We start from the raw sequence: 26,634 nt of genomic DNA on the forward strand, positions 1-26,634 counted from the left end.
ATCCCCAATCTAGGTCTCGGTCCTGGGTGCAGGTCTGAGTCTCCCATCCCGGTCTGGGTCCTGGGTTCGGGTCTAGCTCCAAGTACGTGTCTCGGTTCGAGTTCGTGTCCCGAGTCCGATCTGAGTTTTGATTCAGATGCGCGTCCTGATCTAGGTCTGCGTCCCAATCCGGGTGCGGGTACGGGTCCTAGTCAAATTTTAGTTCCGGATTCAAACCCAGGCCCGGGACTCGGACCACAGTCCGGGGTACGGTACGGGTCCGGGCGGGGTCTTGGTCGGAGCTCGAGTCCGGTTTTGAGTCCGTATATGGGTCCTAGATCCAAACACTGACTACGGGTCAGGTCCAAGCCCTGGGTCTAGATCTGGATCACAGTCTCGAGTCCTAGTCTAGTTCCACTTGGGGTCCCAGGTTTCGGTCTGGGTCCTAGGTCAAGGTCCGGGTCCAAGTTCATATCCTGGGTCTCAGTCCCAGTTCTGAATCCCGTGTCCAGAGTCTAGGTCTGAGTCCTAGGTCTCGGTCCGAGTCCAGGACCCAATCGGGGTTCAAGTCTTGGTCCGAGTCTAGATTCAGGTTCCGATCTCGGTCTGGGTCCAGATCAGGGTTCGAGTCTAGTTCCAAGTTCAGGTCCAAGTCCCAAGTTTTGATCTGGGTCTGGGTTCTGAGGCCCAAGTCTAGGTCCCCCATCCATGTCTAGGTCATAGGTCCCGGTCTGGGTCCATGTTCGTGTTTGGGTCCTAGTCCCAGTTTCAATTTCCATTCAGTGTTTGGGTTCAGGTTTGGGTTGAGTTTGGGTCGAGATCTGAGTCCTGGTCTAAGTTTGGGTCGGGGTCTGAGTCTAGGTACAAATCCCGGTGTGGGTTTGTGTTCGGGTCCAGGTCTGGGTTTGGGTCCCAGGTGCGGGTCTAGATCTGGTTCTGGGTCAGGGTCTCTGTCCAGATCTAGGTCCCAAGTTTGGATCTCGGTCTGGGCTTAAGTCCAGGTTTGTATTCGGATACCTATCTAGGTCAAAGTTTGGGTTTGGGATCGTGTCCCAAATCTAGGTCCAGGTCATGGGACCCAGTTCTGAGTTTGGCTTCCAGACCGAGACTAGTGTTCGGTTCTAGGTCCCGAACCCAATTCTGTGTCCCGAGTCAGGTTCCATGTTGGGTTCTTAGTTCGGGTCCAGGTTCGGCACCGGGTCGAGGTATGGGTTGGGATCCGGGTTCGGGCCTAGGTCTGGGTTGGAGTCCGAGTCCTGGTCCGGTTACGGTTTTAGGTATAGGTTTGGTTACGGTTTGAGGTCCAAGTCCAGGTCTAAGTCCTTGTTCCGGTCCCATTCCCGGGTCTCGATCTACTTGTGGTTTCAATTCCAATTTTGGGTCACAGGGTACGGGTTCGGGTCCATGTTTGTGTCTAGGATTGGGTTTGGGTCCGGGTCTGAGTTTGGTTCCTGCTCTGGGTTCGGGTCCGGGGTTGGGTCCTAGATCCAAACACCGACTACGGGTTCGGTCCAAGCCCCAGGGTCAGATCTAGATCCCGATCTTGGGTCTCGGTCTGGTTCCATTTCGGGTGCCGGGTCACGAGCTGTGTCCTATGTTCAAGTTCGGGTCTGGGGTCGGCTCTTGGGTCCCGGTCCTAGTTCCGTTGCCTAGGTCTCTATCCCGATTCTGGGTCCACGTCTCGGTTCTTGTCAGGCTTTGGGTCCTAATTGCGGTTTGGGTTTTGGTCTCATTATGTGTATTTTTTTGGGTTTGGGTCCTGGTCCTAGTCCTATTCCGGTTCGAATTCTAATTGTGATTCCAAGTTCGAGTTTGGGTTCGAGTTCGGGTTGGGGTTCGAGTTCTGGTCGGGGTTTGAGTCCTGGTCCGAGTTTGGGTTCGAGTTCGGATCTCGGTCTAGGTCCGGATCGGGCTCCGGGTGTGGGTTAGGGTCCTTGGTCTGGGTCCAGGTTTAGGTCCAGGTCCCAGGTTTCGATCTCGAACTGAGTTAGGGTTTAGTTCCTGGTCTACGTCCTGGGTTTCGATCACAATTTGGGTTCGTGTTCGGGTCTGGGAGCAGGTCCAGGTTTGGGTCTGATTCTGGGTCTGGGTCTGAGTTCGGGTCCTGAATTCAGGTTCGATTTTTAATTCGAGTCCAGGTTCGGGTTTTCTCCTGGTATGGGTTCGTGTCCAGGTTCCTATACTGGTTTGGGTCCGGGGAAGGTTTCGGGTCTAGGTCTAGGTCTGACTTCAGATTCCTGGGTCTAGGTCAGGTTCTAGTTTAGGTTTGAGTCCCGGTTTAGATCTAGGTCTGGTTCCGGGGCCTAGGTCCTTGGTCTAGGTCCCCCATCCAAGTCTAGTTCCTAGCTCCTGGTCTAGGTCCAGGTTCGTGTTCGGGTCTCGAGTCTTTGTTTTAGTCCAGGTCCTAGTTCGGGTTCGGGTCCAGGTCTCGGTCCTAGCCTTGGTCTGGGTCCTTATCAGGGTCCAGATCCTGGTCTGGGTCGCGGGTCTCACGTCCAGGGGAGGTTTTAGGACAAGGTCAAGTCGAGGTCCTAGTAAGGGTCCCGATCTAGGTTCCTGTCCCAGGTCTCAGGTCCCAGTCCTAGTCAAGGTCTCGGTCCTGGTTTTGGTCTAAGTTTGGGTTATGTTTTGGGTTCAGTTCTGGTCTCAGGTCCGGGTCCTAGTCACAGTTCTAGTTTTGATTTTAGTTTTGGGTTTTGTTCCAGGTCCGGGTCTAGGTCTAAGTTGGGGTCAGGGTCCGAGTCTCAGTCCTAGTCCGGGTACGGGTTTTTCGGATCCCTTTCTAGGTCCAAGTCTGACTCCGGATCTAGGTTCGGGTATTGGGTCTGGTCCCAGGTTTGGGTCTGGGTATGCGTCTGGGTCCGGGTTTGAGTTCGTGTCCATGTCTAGGTCCAAATCCCAATTTAGGTCAGGTGCTTAATTTGGGTCCGGGATCGAGTCCCGAGTTTGGGTTTAGGTTCTAGTCTAAGTCCTATTTTGGGTTCGGGACTGGGTCCAAGCACGAGTTTCGGGGCTGGGTTCTGGTCTAGTTCTGGGTCCCAGTCCAGGTGTGGGTCCTGGTCACGTTCCCGGTCCTGTTCCAGGGTCCTAGTCATGTTCTTGTTCATGTTTCAGTTTCGGGTCCCAGGTCTGGGTCTAGGTCCAGGTCCTGGGCCAGCTTCGGGTCCTAATCTGGTTACAGTTTTGGGTCTGTGTCCAGGTCTTGTTCCTAGGTCCCGATCTGCTTCTAGTTTCGGTTCCAGTTTTATGTCACGGGGTACGGGTTCGACTCGAGTTTGGGTCCGAGTCTGGGTTAAGACATTATTTGGGTCTGGAGCTAGGTTCAGGTCTGAGTTTCGGTCTCGTTTAGGGTCCAAGGGTGGGTCCAGTTTCGGGTTCGATTCTGGGTCCAGGTCCCGGTCCCGTTCCAAGATCCCTGTCCGGTTACAGTTCAAGTTTCGGTTTTGGTTCCCGAGTGTGGGTTTGGGTCTTGGTATGCGTCCGGGTCCAGGTATGAGTTCGAGTGTGGGTTTATGTTCTTGTCTAAGTCCTAGATCCTAATACCGACTACGGGTCTGGTCCAAGCATCGAGTCCTGGATCTTAAGTCCCGAGGTGGGTCCTAGGTCCAGGTTTGTGTCTGGGGTTGAGTCCCGGATCACGATCCAAGTTCTGACGCCCAAGTTCTGGTCCTAGTTCAGGGGCCCAATTTCCAGGTCTGGGTCCCCCCTCGATGTTCGGGTCCTAGGTCCCGGTTCGAGTCCAAGTTCGTGTTTCAGTTTGGGTTCGGGTCTGGTCCAAGTCCAGGTCCTGGTTAGGGTTCGAGTTTGAGTTCAGGTTCCAGCCCCAGTTCTGGGTCTAGGTCCAGGTCTCGGTCTGGGTCTAGGTCCCAGTCTTGGTTTAGGTCCCAAGTCACAAGTCCCGGCCTGGGTCCAAGTCCCGGTATGGGTTCTTGTCTCAGTATGGGTTTAGGTTTGGGTCCTGCTACTGTCTCATGTCTGGGTTCTAGTCCAGACCTGGTCTTATTCCAATTCTGGGTCTGAGATCGGGTTTGGATCCCGGTCTGAGTCTTAGTCTTGGTCTGGATCCCGGTCTGGGTCTGGGTCAAGGTATAGGTACAAATCCAGGTTAGAGTCCTAGTTTCAAACAATGACTACGGGTTAGGTCAAAGCCTTAGTTCCAAATTCGGATCTCAGTCTTGGATCTCGGTCTTGTTCCAGTCCCAATCCCGGGTCTTCAGCTGGGTCCTTAATTTGGGTTCGGGTCTGGGTTCCGGGTTGTGTCCCTGTAGTCAGGTCCTCAGTTTGTGGTCCAAGGTCAGGTCCCGTGTCTCGAGTCTAGGGTCATGTTTTGGGTCTCCGTCCCGGTTTTAAGGCCTAGTTTCAGGTCCAAGTGCCTTATCTAGGTCTTGATCCTTGGTCCAGATGTGGGTCCAGGTTCGCGTTTGGGGCCCAGGTCCCCCATCTAGGTCTGGATCCTAGGTCCAGGTCAAGGTCCAAGTTTGGCTCCCAAGTTTGGGTCCGAGTCTAGGTCCCAGTATGGGTTCAAGTTTGATTCTGGGTCCGGGTCTCGATCTGAGTCCAAGTCCCTATTCAGGTCCGGGTCGGGGACACGACAAGGTCCCACTCAAGGTCTAGATCTGAGACCAGGTTCTGGTCTCAGTTCGGTCCGAGTTAAGGTTCTAAGTTTGGTCTAGGTTTGGGTTTGGATCCGGGTCTGGGTCTGGGTCTTGGGTTCCAATCTCGGTATTGGTATTGGTCTAGGCTCGTGTCCAGGTTAGGGTTTAGGGTTTAGGGTTTTGGGTTTAGTATTTAGGGATTTAGGGTTTAGGATTTAGGGCTTAGGTCTTAGGGGTAACTGTAAAGAGTTTAGGGTTTAGGGTTTAAGGTTTCGGGTTTAGGGTTTTAATGGTGCGCTTCCAGTTTCGGTTCCAATTTCGGGTCACAAGGTACGATTTAAGGTTTGGGTGTGGGTGTTGGTCCGAGACCTGGTTTGGGTCTAGGTCCGTGTTTTGGTTCAGTTCTGAGTCTTGGTCCCCAATCCAAACACCAACCACATGTCAAGTCTAGTTCGAGTTCTGGTATGGGTTCTGGTTTTGGTCCAGGTCTAGGTCGAGGTCCAGGTCGAATTCCCTAATTTAGACAACGACTATGGGTTGGGTCCAATGCTCGGGTCTTGGATCCTGTCCTGGGTCAAAATCTAGATCTTGGTCCAGTTCTAGCTCATGTCTTGGGTCCTGGTTCGGGTCTTAGGTCCAAGTCATGGGTCTTGGTCCCCGATTCAAGTCAAAGTGGTAGTTCTCGATCTTGGTTAGGGTCCCAGTCCGCGTGTAGGTCCCGGTCTGTGTTCAGTAATGGTCCTTGTCTCGGGTCTATGCCTATTCTTGGTCTAGGTCACGGTTCAGTTCTCAGGTCCCAGGTCTGAGTATTGGGTCCTAGGTCCCAATCCCGGTCCCAGGTCCCAGTCCCGGTCCCAGGTCCCAGTCCAGGTCCCAGTCTTGAGTTGTAGTCCTAGTCCGGGTTTGGGTCCCAGTCCTGATCTCTGTCCGGGTCTAGGTCTGGGTTTGGGTCTGAGTCCGGGTTTCAGTCTGTGTCTTGGTTCGGGTCTTGGTCTAGGTCTGGGTATGAGTCTGAGTTCTTGTACGGGTCTAGGTTCTAGTCCAGGTCTCGAGTCACGGGTCCTAAGTCACAAGTCTTAGCGCAAGTCTGGGTCCGGGTTTGGGCCTGGGTCCTGGTATTGATCCCGTTCTAGGTCTGGGTCTGTGTTCGATTCTGCGTCTAGATCCAATTTTGGGTCCAGGTCCAATTCTTATTCCAGGGTCCTGATTCTGGTTCTTGTTCCGATTTCGGGTCTCGGGTCCGAGTCAGGGTTTAGGTCCTGGTTTGGAAATGGTTCCAAGTTCGGGTCTAGATATGATTCCATGATCCAGACACCGAATACGGGTTGGTTCCGAGCCCCGGGTTGTTGGTCAAAATTCAGATCCCAATCTTGTGTCCCTGTCTCATTTCAATTCGGATCTTAGGTCCCGGTCTGTGTCCGTGTCTTGGTCCGGGTCTGGGATAGAGACCGGGGTCAGGTCTTGGGTCCCAGTCCCTGTCCCGGGGTCCTAATTGTTGTTCTAATTTTGAGTTTTGGTCCCCAATCTAGGTCTTGGTCCTAGGTCTAGGTTTGAGCCTCCAATCCCAGTCTGGGTCAAGGTCCAAGTCTGTGTCTCCGTTCGCGTTCGTGTCCCGAGTCCTGATCCGAGTTTTGATTAAAGTCCGCGTCCCAATCCGGGTTTGGGTCTGGGTCTTAGTCAGATTCCAGTTGTCGAACTCAAACCCAGTCTCGGACTCGGACCCAAGTTTGGGGTACGGGTCTGGGTCTGGGTCCGAGTCTGGGTTTGGGTTTGAGTCCGGGTATGGGTCCTAGAACCAAACACTTACTACGGGTCAGGTCCAAGCCCCGAGTGTTGATGTGGATCACGGTCTCGGGTCCCAGTCTAGTTCCACTTCGGGTCCCAGGTCTTGGTCCGGCTTTGGGGTCGGATTCTGGGTCTCAGTCCCAGTTCTAATGCCCGTGTCCTAGGTCCAAGTCCCCAATCCAGGTTCGAGTCCTAGGTCCCGGTCTGAGTCCAGGATCCAATCGGGGTTCAAGTCCTTGTCCGAGCCTGGGTCAGAGTTTCGATCTTGGCTTGGGTCTAGATCTCGGTTTGAGTCCAGCTCCAAGTATGGGTCCGAGTCCTGAGTTCCGATCTAGGTCGGGGTTCCAAGGCACAAGTCAATGTCTGAGTCCTAGGTCTTGGTCTGGGTCCATGTTCGGGTTTGGGTCCTAGTCCTAGTTTCGATTTCGATTTAGTGTATGGGTTCGGGTTTGGGTCTTAGTCTAGGTCGAGGTCTAAGTCCTGGTCCCAGTTTGGGTCTGGGTTTGGGTCCAGGTCCGAGTTCGTGTCCCAAGTGCGGGTCCACGTCTGGATCTGAGTCACGGTCGCAGTCTGGATTTAGGTCCCGAGTTCCGATCCAGGTCTGGGTCTTGGTCTGGGTCTAAGTTTGAGTCTAGGTTCGTATCCAGATCCCTATCTAGGTCTGAGTCTGGGTCTAGGATCGGGTCCTAGGTCTAGGTCTGGGTCCGGGTCTCGGTCCCGGTCTGGGTACACGATCGTGTACAGGTTAGGGTCCAAGTGTCTCGGTGCGTGTTCGGTACTGGTCCTTGTCTCGCGTCTTGGCCAAGTCTGGGTCTGGGTCACGGTTAGGTTCTATGTCCTGCATCCCGTTCTGTGTCCGTGTTTGGGTTCGGGTCTGGGATCGAGATCGGGGTCAGGTCTTGGGTCCCAGTCCTAGTCCTTGGTTCCGATTCTGGCTCTAATTTTGAGTTTGGGTCCCCAATCTAGGTCTGGTTCCTAATTCTAGGTCTGAGTCTCCTATCCCAGTCTGGGTCCTTGGTCCAGGTTTCGGTCCAAGTCCGTGTCGGGGTTCAAGTTCGTGTCCTGAGTCTGATAAGGGTTTTGATTCGGGTCTGCGTCCCAGTCCGGGCCTGGGTCTAGGTCCTAGTCAGATTCCAGTTCCTGGACTCAAATCCAAACTCGGACTCGGACCCAAGTTTGGGGTACGGGTCTACGATCAGGTCAATTTCCCAAATGGCAAAAGGCCAAGGACTTTGCATCTGAGTTAACTCGTTGGGCGGAGCTCGAGGTATCTTTGAAAATCTTTGTTATTTATCACATTTTTTAACGTAGGCGTTTGAATCTTCGTTCATTTTCGGCTAGAAATAACCTTACCTTAGAATTTTCTTAGATAAACTCTGCCCGGTGGTGTGGTTTCCACAAAATCCATCGCGCACTTCAGACAAAATTCGTGCAACTTCTTCTTAGGTAACACATCTAAACAATGGCATGGAGAATCGTCGTCTGTACATAATTCCCTCTACTATGATGTACTGTGCAGCCTTCCCTCTCATCTTTTGAGATTCATTTCGATTATCTGGGAGTTCCCCAGTGTTGAGGTAGGGTTCTATTGGCGTCATCCAGTTTGGGGAAGTATCAATCATTTCAATCTCTTCTATGCCAATGATGCTAGGTTCTTCAAGGAAGTGTAAAGAGTATAGGATTTAGGGTTTAAGGTTTAGGGTTTAGAGTTTAAGGGTCCAATTCTAGTTCTTGCTCCAATTTTCGGTTATAGGGTAAGATTTATGGTTTCGGTGTGGGTCTGGGTAAGAGTCCTGGTCTGGCTCTAGGTTCGTGTTTGGGTTCAGAACCGAGTCTCGGTCCCAAATCCAAACACCAACCACATGTCGAGTCTAGTTTGAGTTTTGGTTCGGGTTCGGGTTCTAGTCTGGGTTTGGGTCCAGGTTGAGGTCCGATTCCTAGATTTAGACACCGACTATGGGTCGGGTCCAAGCCTCGTGTCTTGGGTCCTAGGTCCTGGGTCCAAATCTAGATCCTGGTCCAAGTCAAGGTCTGGGTCCTTTGTCTGGGTCCTAGTTCTGGTCTCAGGTCCAGGTTTGGGTCTAAGTTTGGGTCTTGGGTCCTGAGTCATGGGTCAAGGTCCCCGATTAAGGTCAGGGTCCTAGGTCCCAGTCTTGGTTATCATCCTAGTCTGAGTGCAGGTCCCAGTCCTTGTTCGGTACTTGTCCTTGTCTCAAGTCCGAGTATTGTGTCCCGTATCCCAGTCTCGGTCCAGGGTCCCAGTCCCAGTCCCAGTCCCAGTCTGGGTCCTAGCCCCAGTCCATGTTCAGGTCTCGGTCGTTGTCCTGGTCTGGGTCCCAGTCTTGATCTCGGTCCTGCTCCAAGTCTCGTGTTCCAGTCCGTGTTCGTGTACGAGTCCGGGTTTGGGTCTGGGTCCCAGTTTCAGTCCGTTTTAGGGTCTGGGTCTTGGTCTCGATCAGGGTCTGGGTTCTTTTATGGGTCTGGGTTCTTGTCAACGTCTCAGGTCATGGGTCCTGGGTTCTGGGTTCTTGGTCGCAGGTCCTAACACAAGTATGGGTCCAGCTATCGATCCCAGTTGGGGTTCGGGTCTGTGTTCGGTTCTGCGTCTAGATCCGTTTTTGGGTCAACGTCCTGGGTTCGAGTCTAGGTCCAAGTCCGTGTCTCGGTTCGACTTCGTGTCCCGAGTCCCGATCTGAGTTTTGATTCAGATGCGCGTCCTGATCCGGGTCCGTGTCTCGATCCGGGTCTGGGTCTGGGTCCTAGTCAGATTCTAGTTCCCAGATTCAAACCCGGACTCGGACTCGGACCCTGGTTTGGGGTACGGGTCTGGGTCTGGGCCAGGGTCTTGGTCTGACTCCGGGTCTGGGTTTGAGTCCGGATATGGGTCCTACATCCAAACATTGACTACAGGTCAGGTCCAAGCCCTGGGTCTAGATCTGGATCACAGTCTCGAGTCCTAGTCTAGTTCCACTTGGGGTCCCAGGTCTCGGTATGGGTCCTAGTTCAAGGTCCGGGTCAAAGTTCATATCCTGGGTCTCAGTCCAAGTTCTGATGCCTGTATCCCGGGTCTAGGTCTGAGTCCTAGGTCTCGGTCCGAGTCCAGGACCCAATCGGGGTTGAAGTCTTGGTCCGAGTCTAGATTCAGGTTCCGATCTCGGTATGGGTCCAGATCAGGGTTCGAGTCTAGTTCCAAGTTCAGGTCCAAGTCCCAAGTTTTGATCTGGGTCTGGGTTCCGAGGCCCAGGTCTAGGTCCCCCATCCATGTCTGGGTCATAGGTCCCGGTCTGGGTCCATGTTCGTGTTTGGGTCCTAGTCCCAGTTTCAATTTCCATTCAGTGTTTGGGTTCGGGTTTGGGTCTGAGTTTGGGTCGAGGTCTGAGTCCTGGTCTAAGTTTGGGTCGGGGTCTGAGTCTAAGTATAAATCCCGGTGTGGGTCTGTGTTCGGGTTCAGGTCTGGGTTTGGGTCTCAGGTGCGGGTCTTGGTGTGGTTCTAGGACAGGGTCTCTGTCCGAATCTAGGTCTCGAGTTTTGATCTCGGTCTGGGTTTGAGTCCAGGTTTGTATTCGGATATCTAGGTCAAAGTTTGGGTTTGGGATCGTTTCCAGAATCTAGGTCCATGTCCGGGTTCGCGTCTCGGTCCCGGTCTGGGTACACGACCGTGTCTGGGCTCGAGTTCAGTTCTCGGTTTGGGTTTGGGGCTAGGTCTGAGTTCGTTTCTAGGAATGGGTCTAGGTCCTCGTCACGATCCTAGTCTTGTTCAAGGGTCCTGGTCTGGCGGTTCTTGTTCAGGTTCTAGTTTCGGGTCTCAGGTTCTGCATCGAGTCGAGGTATGGGTTGGGATCCAGGTTCGGGCCTAGGTCTGGGTTGGATTTCGGGTCTTGGTCCGGTTACGGTTTTAGGTCTAGGTCTAGGTCTAGGTTTTGTTACGGTTCGAGTTCCAAGTCCAGGTCCAGGTCCTTGTTCCGGTCCCGTTCCCGGGTCTCGATCTAGAGCCAGGGCTTGGATCGAACCCATAGTCGGTGTATGGATTTGGGACACAACCCCGGACCCGAACCCAGACTAGCACCCGAACCAAAACTCAAACCAGAACCCAATCAAAGACCCAAACCTGGACCCGAAGCCGTACCTTGTGACCCGAAATTGGAACCGAAATCAGAAGTTGACCTTGACCAAGAAATGGGACCAGAACCAGGACTTGGACCTAGAGCTGTAAACGAACCTACACCTAGACCCAAAACTATAACCAGACCAAGACCAAGACTCAAACTTACACCTAGACCCAAACCGCGACCCGAACTCGGATCCCCACCCAGACTTGGACTCGAGACTTGAACCCAGACCCAAATTATGGGGAACCCAGAGCTGGGAATCGGGCCCACAAACTAGGACCAGAACTTGGGCCTCAGATCTTGGATCGGGATCCGGGACTCGACCCCAGACCAAAACCTGGACTAAGGACCCACCTCGGGACCTGGGATTCGGACTCGATGCTTGGACCCGACCCGTAGTCAGTGTCTGGATCTAAGACTTAGACCAGAACCCAAACCCAAACTCGAACTCAAACTAGGACCCAGACACATACAAAGACCCAGGCCCACACACGGGAACCAAAACCGAAACTTGAACTGGAACTAGACCGGGATCTTAGAACGGTACCGGGACCTAAACCCGAACCCGAACTCGAAACTAGACCCAGCCTCAGACCCTAACCGAGACCAAAACTCGGACACGAACCTCGCCCGACCCAAATCAGGACCCGAACCTGGACTCGAACCAAAACTTGACCTGAACCTGTACCCCGTTACTTGAAACTGGAACCGAAACTAGAAGCGGATCGGGACCCATGAATAGGACCAGGACCAGGACTTGGACTTAGTCCCAAAACTGTAACCGGACCTGGACCCAGATTCGGACATAGACCCACCCTGGGATTGGGTCCAAAACCTGAACCTAAACCTAAACCGGGACTTGGGACCCGAACCCAAACCTGAACTCAGACTCGAACATTGAACAGGACTCGGGACCCAGAATTAGGATGGAGACCCAAAACTGGACCCCAGTCTCGGTCCCACACCTAGACCCATACCCAGAGCGGGACTTGGGGCATGAATTGAAACTCAACTACGACCCGTGATTAGGATCCAAATCTTGTCCAAGGATCCGAGAACCGGGGCTTGGACAAGACCCATAGTCGATGTCTTGATCTCGGACTCGGACAAAGACTCGAAGCTGGACCAATACCTGGACCTTGGACTCAGACCTTGGACCCGAAACAAAAACTTGAATCAGAATGTGACCAGGACCCTGGAACAGGACCGGGAATGTGACCAGTACCTGGACCTGGGCGGGGACCCGAATTACACCAGAACCCAACCCCAGAACTCGGCCTCAGACCTAGTCCTCGACCCAGTCCCGAACCTAGACTAGGACTGAGACTTGAGCCCAAAATCGGGACTCGATCCCGAAATCAAACAAAGCCCCTAACCTAAATTGGGATTCGGACCTGGACATGGACACGAACCCAGACCCAAACCTGAATACCGACCCTGACCCAGACCGGGATCAAAACACTGGACCTGGACACGGACCCAGACGTAGACCCAGACATGAACCTGGGACCCAGACCCAAGAATCGAACCTGGACCCCGACTGGGATCTGAAAAACCCGTACCCAAACTCGGAGGAAGACTCATTACCCGACCCCAACCTAGATCCATGCCCAGACCCGGAACCAAACCCAGACCCGGAATCATAATTGGAACTATGACTAGGACCCAAACTTGAGACCAGAATCGAACCCAAACCATAAGCCAAACTCAGACCAGAACCTAGACCGAGGCCTTGACTAGGACTGGGACCTGAGACTAAGGACCTGAACCTCGACCGAGACCCGACCGGACCTAGACACGACTGTGTCCTAAACCCTCGCAAGGACCTGAGACCCGTGACCCAAACCAGGATCAAGACCCTAACAAGGACCCAAACCTGAACCCGGACCAAGACAGGGATCGAGACCTGGACCTGAACTTAGACCGAGACCTAGAATAAAACCAAGACTCGGGACCTGAACTCGAACCTCGACCTAGACCAGGACCTAGGAACCGGACTTGGATGGGGGACCTACACTAGGGACCTTGTCCCGGAACTAGGGATGCACATTTTCCCCATGGGGATGGGGCCCCGCGGGGACCCGCCCCTAATGGGGCGGGGATTCCCCATCTAAATGGGGAACGGGGCGGGGCGGGGATCAAATTTTGTCCCCGAATGTTAAACGGGGCGAGAACGGGGATGACACTCCCCCCCCCCCGACGGGGACCCGTTTAATTTATTAATTATTTTTTTATTAATATTTTATATTTAATATATGCGTTTGTATTTTTTTAGTATATTAATATCATTTTTACAATTTTTGAAGTTGTGTCTTTGTATAATAATTACTATATTGAATAGTAAATAATATGTTATATTTTATCTTTCATGTAATTTAATAATTTTAGACATTTAAATTTTTAAAATAAACTTTATTTTTACAATAGGGGATTCCCCGCCCCGTCCCCGATGGGGAATAAGCGGGGATGGGGCGGGGATGGGGATTAAAATCCTTAACGGGGATGGGGATGGGAAGAGCACTCCCCGCTAATTCCCCGCCCCGTGTGCATCCCTACCCAGAACCTAGACTAAGATCTAAATCTGGGACTCAAACCTGAACCAGGACCTGACCTAGACCCACGAATCTGAATTGGACCAAGACCCAGACCCGAAACCTGCCCCCGACCCAAGCTAGGACAGGAACCTGGACACGAACCCATATCAGGACAAAACCCGAACTAGGAACCGAACCAAAAATCAATCCCGAACCTGGGACCCAGACCCAAACCTTGGCCTGCAGCTGGACCCGAACTCGAACCCAAACTGGGATTGGATCCCACGACATAGACCTAGAACTAAACCCCGACTCAGATCGAGATCGAAACTTGGGACTCAGAGTCGAACCTAGAACTAGACCCAGGGCCCTAACCACAACTCGGAGTCCGATTCTGACCTAGACCGAGATCTAGACTTGAACCCAAACTCAGACCAGGACTCGATCCTTGACCCGAACTCAAACCCTAACCCAAACTCGAACTTGGAATCGCAACTAGAACTGAACCGAACTAGGACTAGGACCAAGACCAGGACCAAGACCCAGACTCGAACCCGAACCCAAATAAAAAACTGGGCCGAGATCCAAACTCGAACCGCGACTAGGACCCAAACCCGAACTTACACCTGGACACAAACCTTGACTAGAATTGGGACCTGGAACCAGAATCGGGATTGGGTCCTGGGCAACGTAACTAGGTCTGGGACCCAAGACTTGACGCCAGACCCGGACTTGAACCTAGGACCCAGCTCATGTCCCGACACCAAAAATGGACCTAGACCAGCACGCGAGATCAGGGTCCAGATCTGGACCCGGGGCTTGGACCAAACCCGTAGTCGGTGTCTAGGTTTGGGACCAAGCCCCAAACCCGAACCCAGACCAAGATGCAAACCTGAACCCAGACCCGAACTCATTACCAAACCCAAACCTTGATCCAAAGCCATACCCTGTGACCTGAAACTGGAACAAAAATCGGAAGTAGACCGAGACTGGGAACGGGACCGGAACCAGGACTTGGACCTAGACCTAAACCCGAAATTGTAACCGGACCAGGACCCAGTTTCGCACCCAGACCTAGATCCGAACTGGGACCCGGACCTGAATCCTAATCAAGACCTAGACTCGGTCTTGGGAACCTTGACCCAAACATGGAACCAGACTTGGGACACAGAATTTTTGGCAGAGACCTAGAGGTGCACCCTAGTCACACTCCCGAACCCAAACTTAGACATGGGACCCAAGACCTGAACCAGAACCAGAACCGGACCGAGACACGTGATAGGGATCTAGATCTGGGACTCAAACCGAGACCCGAACCCAGACTAGGACCAAAACTCGGACCCTAACCCAGACCCGAGACTTGAAACTGGAACCTGAACAAGAACTTCGAGACGAGGATACTCGAACAAGACTAGGACCGTGATTAAGACCCAAACCTAGACCTAGAACCAAACTCGGAACTCTGGCCCATGCACGATCATATACACAGACCGGGAACAAGACCCGGACCCAAACCTGGACCCAGACCTAGACCTAGGACCCGATCCAAGACCCAGGCGCGGACCTAGATAGGGATCCAGATACGAACCTGGAGTCGAACCCAGACTCAGACCCACATCGGGATCAAAATTCGAGACCTAGATCTGGACTGAGACCCTGACCCAGACCCAGACTTGGACCCACACCCGGGATCCAAACTCAAACTTGGACCCGAACGCAGACCCAAACCAGGATCCGAACCTGGACCCAAACCCGGACCCAAACTCGGACCAGGACTTCGACCAAAACCCAGACCCGGACCATAACCCAAACCTAGACACTGAATCGAAATCAAAATTGGGACTAGGACCCAAACCCGAACATGGACCCAAATCGGGACCTAGGACCCGGACCTGGATTGGGGACTTCGACATGGGCCTCAGATCTGAGACCCAGATCAGAACTCAAAACTCGAGACTCGGACCCGAACCTAGACCTAGACTCAAACCTAGATGCGGACCCAGACCTAGATCAGATCCTGAACCCAAACTCGGAGCAAGACTTGAACCCCGACTTGGTCCTGGACTCAGATCGAGACCTAGGACTCGGACTTGGATGGGGGACTTGGACCCGGGACACGGGCATGACAACTAGGATTGAGACCCACGACCCCACCTGCACCGGACCCTGACCTAGGACCCGGACCGAGACCTGGCGTAAAGTGGAACTAGATAGGGACCAGAGACCGTGACCCAAATCTGGACCCGAGGCTTGGACCTAACCCGTAGTTAGTGTTTGGATCTGGGACCTATACCCAAACTCAAACCCAGACCCGTACTCGGACGAAGACCCTGACCCAGACCCGTACCCCAGACCTGGGTCCGAGTCCAAGTCTAGGTTTGAGTCCAGGAACCGGAATCTGACTAGGACCCAGACCCAGATCTGGACCGGGACACGAACCCGAATCAAAACTCAGATAACGACTTGGGACACAAACCCGAACTCAGACACGGACTTGGACCCAGTCCCAAATCCAAGACCCGAACCGAGATTGGTGACTAAGACCTGGACCCACGAGCCCGACAAAGATTGGGGGCCCAAACTCAACTGGGACTGTAATCCAAGACCCGACCCCGGTCTCAATCCTAGACCCAAACCCGGACACGAACACAGACCAGGATTTAGGATCCGAATCGAAATGAGACCGGGACCCAAGATTGGGATATAGATCATGACTCACAACCGTGGCCTAGACAAAACCCGTAGTCGGGGTCTAGATCTTGGAATCGTACAAAGACCCAAACCTGGAGTAATTTCTAGACTAGGACCCAAACTCAAACTCGGGCTCGCGACCCGAAATTAGAACAAGAACCGGAATGAAGACCTTGGAACAGGAATTGGACGTTGACCCAAAAACGGATATAGACGCAGAACCGATCACAGACCCGATCCCCAATTGGGATCGATAGCTGGACCCATACATGCATTAGGACCTGCGACCAAGAACCCAGAACCGAGGACCCGTGACCTGAGACCTTGACAAGAACCCAGACCCATACAAGAACACAGACCCAGACCCAGATCCAGACCAAGACCCGGACCCTAAAACGGACTGAAACCAAGACCCAAACCCAGACCCAAACCCAAACGCGGACTCGTACTGGAACCCGACACTTGGACCAGGACCGAGATCTGGACTGGGACCCAGACCAGGACAACGATCGAGACCTAAACATGGACTAGGGCTAGGACCTAGGCTGGGACTGGGACTGGGACTAAGGACCGAGACTGGGATACGGGACCCAATACTCGGACCTGAGACCTGAGAACCAAATTGTGACCCAAACCCAGACAACGCCAAGACCCGAGACAAGGACTAGTACCGAACAAGGACTGGGACCTGCACTCGGACTAGGATGATAACCAAGACTGGGACCTAGGACCCTGACCTTAATCGGGGACCTTGACCCATGACTCAGGACCCAAGACCCAAACTTAGACCCAAACCTGGACCTGAGACCCGAACCAGGACCCAAACTAAGGACCTAGACCTTGACTTGGACCAGGATCTAGATTTGGACCCGGGACCCAGGACCCAAGACACGAGGCTTGGACTTGACCCATAGTCGGTATCTAAATATAGGAATCAGACCTCGACTTGGACCCAGACCCAGACTAGGATCCGAATCGAAACGAGACAGAGACCCAAGATTGGGATGCGGATCTTAACCCACGACCTAGGGTTGGACCCAACCCGTAGTCGGTGTCTAGATCTTGGAATCGTACAAGGACCCTAACCTAGAACCATTTCTAGACTAGGACCCAAACCCAAACTCGGACCCGAGACTCAAAATCGGAACAAGAAGTGGAATAAGGACCTTAGAACAGGAATTGGACCTGGACCTTAAACTAGCTCTAGACGCGAACCCGGACCAAGACTTGTGCCAGGACCTGTGACCCAGGACTCTAACTCGAGACCTAGACCAGTTGCCAGACCCGTATAAGAACCCAAACCCAAACCAAGACCCAGACTCAAACCAAGACTCGAACCCAAACACTAACTGAAACCTGGACCCAGACCCGGACTCATACCAAAACTCTGACTTGAAACTGGGACTCAGACTCGAACGAAGATTAGGACTGGGACCCAAACCTGGACAAAAACCGAGACCTGAACTTGGACTAGGACTAGAACCCAGACTGGGATCGCAATTGGGAACTGGAACGAGACCAGGACCCGATACTTGGACTTGGGACCTAAGAACCAAACCATGACCTAGACCCAAACTAGGCCATGACTCGAGAGAAGGACCGGTACCGAACAAGGATCGGGACCTGCACTCAGGTGGGACGCTAACCCAAACTTAGACCTAGCACCCTGATCTGAATTGGGGATCCAAACCCATGACTTAGGACCCAAGACCCAAAACTGGACCTGAGACCCAAACCAGGACCCAAGACATGAGCTAGAACTAGACTAGGATTTAGATTTTGACTCTGGACAGGACCCAAGGCTCGAGGCTTGGACCCGACCCATAGTCGGTGTCTAAATCTGGGAATTGGACCTTAACCCAGACCCAGACCCGGACCAAAACCAGAACTCAAACTAGACTCGACATGTGGTTGGTATTTGGATTTGGGACCAAGACTCGGACCTGAACCTAAACACAGACCTAGACCCAGGCCAGGACTCAGACCCAGACCCACACCCGAACCTTAAATCGTACCCTTAAACCCGAAACCCTAAACCTTAAACCTAATTTTCTATTTAATTAAGTGTCATGAAAAAGAAATATTTAAGTATCATGATGAAAATCAACTTAGATATTTAATTTTTCAATTTAATTAATTGTATTAAATTCAAGAAATAAATAATTAAGTGTAAAGAAGGCTTAATTATTAATCTCTAGTTTAATACTAGGAAAAAATATACTTAAAATAAATTGTACCAAAATTAATTATTTAAATAATTAATTTCACAATGTATAATACTTTCCTATTTAATTATTAGAAATAATAAGTAGTCTAGAAATAACTATCTAGAAAATATCTTATTTGACTAAGTATCTTTTCCATAAAAATTTGAAAAAATATTTAATTTAAGTTATTATAGAAAAAATCTAGAAGTTAAATATTTTCAAATTTAAATTTAATTAAATATCAAAAATTAAGTTGTAACCACTTAATTTGAAAAATATTCCATTTTAAGTTTAAAACTAACTTAAAAAATATCTTAAGAATCTTTAATAACTAATGCCTAGAATTCCTCAACTTAATTTTAAATTTAAATAAAATATTTAAATTTAAATTAGATAAGAAAAATCAGTTAAAGTAACTAATTTATAACTTAAATATGAATATTTAATTAAATAAGCTTCAAAAAGAATCTAGTTAGTTAAAATTCTTTATTTAATTAAATATAAGAAAAATACAAATAGCTTGTCTAGAAATAATATCTAAAACTTAGAGTGTTTTTCTTAAAATTAACTTTAAAATATTAAAATGAAAATAAATTTCATATATTTTAAAAGTTAATTATGTTGCTAATCAATTTTATTAGGTTAAACTAACTTAATTAACCTAGCACAGTTATTCAAATCAGGCAAATGGGCCTTCACAATTGGGGTAGTTCATGTGAGGGGAGCTGGGTTCAGTATGTCGTACCCACTTCTAATGGCCCCCAACTCTCACACAAGGTCCAAAAAAGAGGAATTTAACCTTAAAATAAATAACTGTTATTAATTGAATAGGTCCAAAAACTAAATGGACCTAAATAAAATCTATCATGGTGTGACATTTTATTTAGCAACAACCTATATGCATCTATATAATAAAATAAACATATAGGCTCACACAGGCACACATTTGGATGGATCCTATCATGTTGCTAGGTCATACACAGATGAAAGAAGATTGTAAAATTTACCTGTTACAAATTATTTACTTGACCTATCGTCAATTGAACCATGGGTTAAAATCAGATCATTGGATCTGTCAACAAGTTAACCATGGAAATTTAGATCAAGCAATAATAGGTTTTATAAAACTTACACATAAGCTAAAACACATACTCCTGCAACAAGGTTAACTGGATAGTTGGATGTAGGATTTATTTAATTTTAAATAATTAAATTTCGAAAAAATAATTAAATAATAGAAATATATATATTTTCGAAATTAATAAAATAATAAATAAAATAATATTTAAAATTAAACCTACAATTTTGAAAAATTAGGTTTCAACTAACCTAAATATCATTTCAAAATTTGCTAACTACTTTTTAAAATTAATGTTATTTTATAAATTAATTATTCAATAAAAATTAAAAAAGATAAATAAATATCTTTTTCAGATTTTATAGTTTAATTTAAATAAATAAAATAACAAAATTTAAAAGTTAGCAAAATATCTTATTTCTATTCAAAATATCATGATTATAGTTATCTTATTTTAAATTTAAATAATGTCAAATTAAAAAAAATATTTAATTTAAAAAAAAATTAATATCTGACCATAAATTTAAAAATAAGATAAGATATAATCAAATTTAAAAATAAGATAAAAAATCAAGCAAAAAGATAGATATTTACTTGTTTTCAAATTCAAATGACACTAATATCTAAGATTAATTTTAAAAAATTCAAATTAATTTATTTCTGATATTAGATTTGAAAATTGAAAAGTAAAAATCTAAATACAAAACTACACAAAAAATCGGAAGTTAAATCCATGAAATAGCATGAAAAATCAAAGAAAAACGAAAAAAAAAATACGAGCTGTACGGACAGTATGTTGTGCATACTGCCCGCGCGCGCAAGGGGGGTGCATGGCCGAGGTCCCTCGGCGCAGGAGGCTGCACGCAGCCTGTTCTGCGCGCGCAAGGACGAGTTTCAGACAAAAACTCGGTCGAGCAGCTGTCTGAACGCGTGCTGTCCGAGGGTATCACCCTCATCCGCGCGCGTGAGAGGGTTGCACGACCCTGATATTTTTCGAAACTTCAAAAAATCATAACTAATTCAAATTAAATCGAAATTGAGTTCTGTAAAAAAGTAAATTGCTTAATTTTTTCCATACTATCCAACAAAAATAATTCCAGAAACATAATTTCAATTATTTTTCACGAAAATTCACAAACATCAATCAATCATCATACAACACACAACACAACATGAAACCATCCAAATCATAAACAAATCGTTTTAAAGTCCAAATTTCTTGCAAGCAAATCAATTACCATGGCTCTGAGGCCAGTTGTTGGAAATTATTTTACCAGGATCTTAGATCTACTCACAAGTATGTTGTTTAACACCCTAAATATGAACTTTCTAAAACGATAAATAAACACATATAAAGTTAAGAAAACCTTACATTGGTTGCAGTGGAATAATGTCTCCTTCCACTCAGATCTCTAATACTTGTATCCTTTCTGTCGCAGAGTATTATCAAGATCTGAGCCCGAATGTCCTTCTCTTTGTGTGTGATCCTTCACAGTCTTCCAATCTATGATTGAGGTACCACTTGCTGTGTGTGGGCACTACTCTATCACTGAGGGTTTCGAAATTATGAAGAGGAAAAGAGAGAGGTATAGGGTCGGCTATAGAGAGAGGAGTGGAAGGCTCAGTTTTTCTGAAAAAGTAATTTTCTGAGAAAAAGGTTATGAAAACTTGTTATTTGACTGAGCCATCACTTTCTATTTATAGGCAACTACTAGGTTTAGGTTAATAATTATTTGGCATTAAAATAATGAAAATATTAATTGGAAAAACTATCCCAAGTGGCCGGCCATAGGTGTTAATGGGCCTTAGTTGGATTTTGCAGTTTTCACAATTTTTATTTCTATTTTCTCAAAAACGCCAATTTTCAAATTCTAACCATTTAAATGTCAAAACTAATTATTTAATAACTAAAATAGATTATTAAATAATATTGTCATTTAATTTAATTATTAATTAGACATATAAAGTCTCTTAATTAATAAATAAACCTAGAATCTCTTTTCTTTACAATTTCACCCCTGCTTAGTGAAAATTCACAAACTAGACATAGTCTAACTTTAGAATTATAATTGATTAATCACAAATCAATTATTGAGTCTTACAAGCAGTATAGTCTCAACTAGAATGGGGACCATGGATCTATATGCTGAGCTTCCAATAAGTGAACCGAATTTACTAAGTAAATTCCTACTTATTAATTCTTCGTTGAATCTACTCTTAGAACTTAGAATTGCACTCTCAGACTTATATAGAGCATATTATATGTTCCACGATATAGATATGCTATCTCATTTAACCATTGTTATAATCTTATTGTGATCAAAGATCCTCTATATAGATGATTTACATCGAGATGGGTTAATTTTACCGTTCTGACCCCTCAAAGTATTTTTCCCCTTAAAACACTTAGCTACCTGTAAATGATGTTTAGTGATCTAAGAATTAGTCACTTAAACAAGAGCTCATCCATTTACTTCTATTTAACTAAGCTCGAAAGGAATCATCACTTGAGAAATACACCAGTAGAAGCTATATTTTCCATATTTATGTTCAGCACTCTCACTCAATCATACTATCATGTTCCCAAAATATACGTATCACCCTGACCCAAAAGTAGGCTTAACTAATAAATCAAAGAACATGAATAACACTCCTGGGTTGAGCCTAATCATATCAGGATTTAGCTTCTTTTAATCTTAAGATCAACTACTGATATTGACTTGGAAAGATATAACGATAAGTTTATAATATCTTAACTAAGTTCAATATCGGCCCAGTCCAATGTATACTCCATACATTCGAAACTAGTATACTTTACCAATGTCCTGGAAAGAACATAACACTTACTCCAAGTGTAAGTACACATCATCGCTGATTATCACATCAGTGCAAATCCAAAACACTGATGAAACAGGGACTTAGTCTTTTTTTGATTCATATAATCACAATAACATTCCATTGTATTGACAATACTGTAATTGTGAATAAACATCTGATCTGGACTTAACAGATTTTGTGTGTAAATGTAATAAACATATTAAACCATTAGCATGTAAAATTCATGCAAACATAAATCACTTCAAATTTCTTATATTGATAACTAATCAGATTGTAAAAGGGTTTATTTAGGGCACAAAACCCAACTCCTAGGTCCAAGTCCCCAATCCAGGTTCGAGTCCTAGGTCCCGGTCTGAGTCCAAGACCTGATCGGGGTTCAAGTCCTGGTCCGAGTCTGGGTCAAAGTTTCGATCTTAGCTTGGGTCTAGATCTCGGTTTGAGTCTAGCTCCAGGTATGGGTCCGAGTCCTGTGTTCCGATCTAGGTCGGGGTTGCAAGGCCCAGGTCAAGGTCCGAGTCCTAGGTCTCGGTCTAGGTCCATGTTCGGGTTTGGGTCCTAGTCCTAGTTTCGATTTCGATTTAGTGTTTGGGTTCGGGTTTGGGTCTGAGTCTAGGTCAGGGTCTGAGTCCTGGTCCGAGTCTTGGTCCGAGTCTAGATTTAGGTCCAAATCCTAGTTTGGGTCTGGGTTCGGGTCCAGGTCCGAGTTCCAGTCCCAGGTGCGGGTCCAGGTCTGGGTCTGGGTCACGGTCTGGGTCTGGATCTAGGTCTCGAGTTTCGATCCCGGTCTGGGTCTGGGTTCGAGTCCAGGTTCGTATCCAGATCCCTATCTAGGTCCGAGTCTGGGTCCAGGATCGGGTCCTAGGTCTAGGTCTAGGTCCGGGTCTCGGTCCCGGTCTGGGTACAAGACTGTTTCCGGGTTAGGATCCAAGTCCGAGTGCAGGTCTCGCGTCTTGGCCTAGTCTGTGTCTGGGTCACGGTTAGGTTCTCAGGTCCTATGTCTCTGTATCGGGTCCCGGGTCCCGAGTCCCGGGTCCCGGTCCCAGTCCCAGTCCGAGTTCTAGTCCTAGTCCAGGTTCAGGCCTCGGTCCTAGTCAGGGTCTGGGTCGCAGTCCTGATATAGGTCCGAGTCCGAGTTCGAGTATGAGTCCGGGTCTGGGTCTGGGTGTGGGTTTGGCTCTGGGTCTGGGTTTCAGTCCATGTCTAGGTCCGGGTTTTGGTCTGTGTCTAGGTCTAGCTTTAGGTCCGGGTTCTGGTATGAGTTTGGGTTATGGTTAAGGTTTCGGGTCCTGGGTCGTAGGTACTGGCACAAGTCTGGGTCCGGGTTTGGGTTTGGGTTCGAGTTCGATCACGGTCTGGGTTTGGGTCCGTGTTCGGTTTCGCGTCTAGATCCAGTTTTGGTTCCAGGTCCAATTCCTATTCCAAGGTCCTGATTTCGGTTCTTGTTCCAATTTCTGTCTCGGGTCCGAGTTTTTATTTGGGTCCTGGTTTGGAAATGGTTCCAGGTTCGAGTCTTGGTACGATTCCAAGATCTACACACCGACTACGGGTTGGGTCCAAGCCCCGAGTCGTGGGTCAAGATCTTGATCCCAATCTTTCGTCCCAGTCTCGTTTCGATTCGAATCCTACATCCCGTTCCGTGTCCGTGTCTGGGTTCGGGTCTGGGATCGAGATCAGGGTCAGGTCTTGGGTCCCAGTCCTAGTCCTTGGTCCCGATTTTGGCTATACAATTATAAAAATATAATTAGAAAAGGGTGAGGAAGGAGTCATATTTGAATGCTCAAGTAATTATGACCACCTTACTCACATCTTGCTTTTTTATTCCTTAACATGAAGCTTCATCCCAGTATTTATATTCCTCTCTCACTCATATATAAAGCCTCAAACTTTCTCTCATAAAACAATTCTTACTACACTCAACACTTCTGCGTCAGTTTAAAAATGACGCAAAATCGTTTGTGGCATTTTAAAACTGTCACTAAAAATTTATAACGTCAGTTTTAAAATGACATATAAATTGCTGAAATACTTTTATTATTAACTTATTGCGTCAGTTATAAAATGAAGCATAAAATTTTCATGCATTTTTCCCTACATGCATTTTTAAATTTTAGAACGATTTTATGTAATAGTAAATACATGATACAAAAAAAAATTAAAATAACGTTGATAAAACTTATATAAAATTAGTAATTGATTCTATTAACTAATTACATAATACCAAAATTGTTAAAAGAAACGATCCTTATATTTATATTCCATGTATCGTAAAAACTAACTATAAACTAATTACATAACGGAAAAGTTAATAGCAACAATCATCAAATATACTATAATAAAAAGTAGTAACCTTGTACTTAATCAACAATCAAAGGCTTCTCAAATTCGGCCCACTCATCCCGTCATGTATTGATCTCCTTGATACTGTAGGGAGCCTCTGACATAAACTGTAGAAGAAAGATTAAAAAAAACATTAATTATTACATTAAAAGTATTCATATATCATTCGAAATAAGATTATTTGTCAAGTTGAGGTATGCAATATTTTGAGTATTGACATGGATCAAAATTGTATTAAGGGTTCCCTACACATAATAAAAATTTATGTTAGTTTAATCAACTCACTAATCGATCTATTTGTAAGTGCTTATATACATATAATGATATGAGAAAGTAAAGTGCCACGAATATTTATGTGTACTTTTAGATCAATAAAAATGGAACAAAACAACATTCATTTCCAAAAAAAAAAAAGGAAAAAATACAAGAAAGATGTAGGTATATTTCTATAGAATAAAAGTTAAATTGACTAATTCTATATACATGTGTATGGTGGTATGTACTTGGACATGTAAATGTGAATGTGATCAACTGTTCATGGATCCAATCAATCACGAAACCTCTGCACGTGATACTCAAGTGATAAAATATCTCACCCACACCCATGGTGACTAATGACTATACAATTATAAAAATATAATTAGAAAAGGGTGAGGAAGGACTCATATTTGAATGCTCAAGTAATTATGACCACCTTACTCACATATTGCTTTTTTATTCCTTAACATGAAGCTTCTTCCCAGGATTTATATTCCTCTCTCACTCATATATAAAGCCTCAAACTTTCTCTCATAAAATAATTCTTACTACACTCAAAACTTCTGCGTCAGTTTCAAAATGACGCAAAATAGTTTGTGGCATTTTAAAACTATCACTAAAAATTTATAGCGTCAGTTTAAAAATAACATATAAATTGCTGAAATACTTTTAGTTATAACTTATTGCGTCAGTTATAAAATGAAGCATAAATGTATGTAACGAAAATTTGCAAATTTTCATGCATTTTTCCCTACATGCATTTTTAAATTTTAGAACGATTTTATGTAATAGTAAATACATGATACTAAAAGAATTAAAATAACGTTCATAAAACTTATATAAAATTAGTAATTGATTCTATTAACTAATTACATAATACCAAAATTGTTAAAAGAAACAATCCTTAAATTTATATTCCATGTATCGTAAAAACTAACTATAAACTAATTACATAACGGAAAAGCTAATAGCAACAATCATAAAATATACTATAATAAAAAGTAGTAACCTTGTACTTAATCAATAATCAAAGGCTTCTCAAATTCGGCCCACTCATCCCGTACTGTATTGATCTTCTTGATACTGTAGGGAGCCTCTAACATAAACTGTAGAAGAAAGATTAAAAAAAACATTAATTATTACATTAAAAGTATTCATATATCATTGGAAATAAGATTATTTGTCAAGTTGAGGTATGCAATATTTTGAGTATCGACATGGATTAAAATTGTATTAAGGGTTCCCTACACATAATAAAAATTAATGTTAGTTTAATCAACTCACTAATCGATCTATTTGTAAGTGCTTATATACATATAATGATATGAGAAAGTAAAGTGCCACGAATATTTATGTGTACTTTTAGATCAATAAAAATGGAACAAAACAACATTCATTTTCAAAAAAAAAGGAAAAATTACAAGAAAGATGTAGGTATATTTCTATAGAATAAAAGTTAAATTGACTAATTCTATATACATGTGTATGGTGGTATGTACTTGGACATGTAAATGTGAATGTGATCAACTGTTCTTTGATCCAATCAATCACCAAACCTCTGCACGTGATACTCAAGTGATAAAATATCTCACCCACACCAATGGTGACTAACGACTATACAATTATAAAAATATAATTAGAAAAGGGTGAGGAAGGAGTCATATTTGAATGCTCAATTATGACCACGTTACTCACATATTACTTTTTTATTCCTTAACATGAAGCTTCTTCCCAGGATTTATATTCCTCTCTCACTCTTATATAAAGCCTCAAACTTTCTCTCATAAAACAATTCTTACTACACTCAACACTTATGCGTCAGTTTCAAAATGACGCAAAATCGTTTGTGGCATTTTAAAACTGTCACTAAAAATTTATAGCGTCAGTTTTAAAATGACATATAAATTGCTGAAATACTTTTATTTTTAACTTATTGCGTCAGTTATAAAATGAAGCATAAAATTTTCATGCATCATGCATTTTAAAATTTTAGAACGATTTTATGTAATAGTAAATACATGATACAAAAAAAAAATTAAAATAACGTTGATAAAACTTATATAAAATTAGTAATTGATTCTATTAACTAATTACATAATACCAAAATTGTTAAAAGAAACGATCCTTATATTTATATTCCATGTATCGTAAAAACTAACTATAAACTAATTACATAACGGAAAAGTTAATAGCAACAATCATCAAATATACTATAATAAAAAG

Source organism: Cannabis sativa, chromosome X, assembly GCF_029168945.1.
Source record: "Cannabis sativa cultivar Pink pepper isolate KNU-18-1 chromosome X, ASM2916894v1, whole genome shotgun sequence".
NCBI classification, from domain to species: domain Eukaryota; kingdom Viridiplantae; phylum Streptophyta; class Magnoliopsida; order Rosales; family Cannabaceae; genus Cannabis; species Cannabis sativa.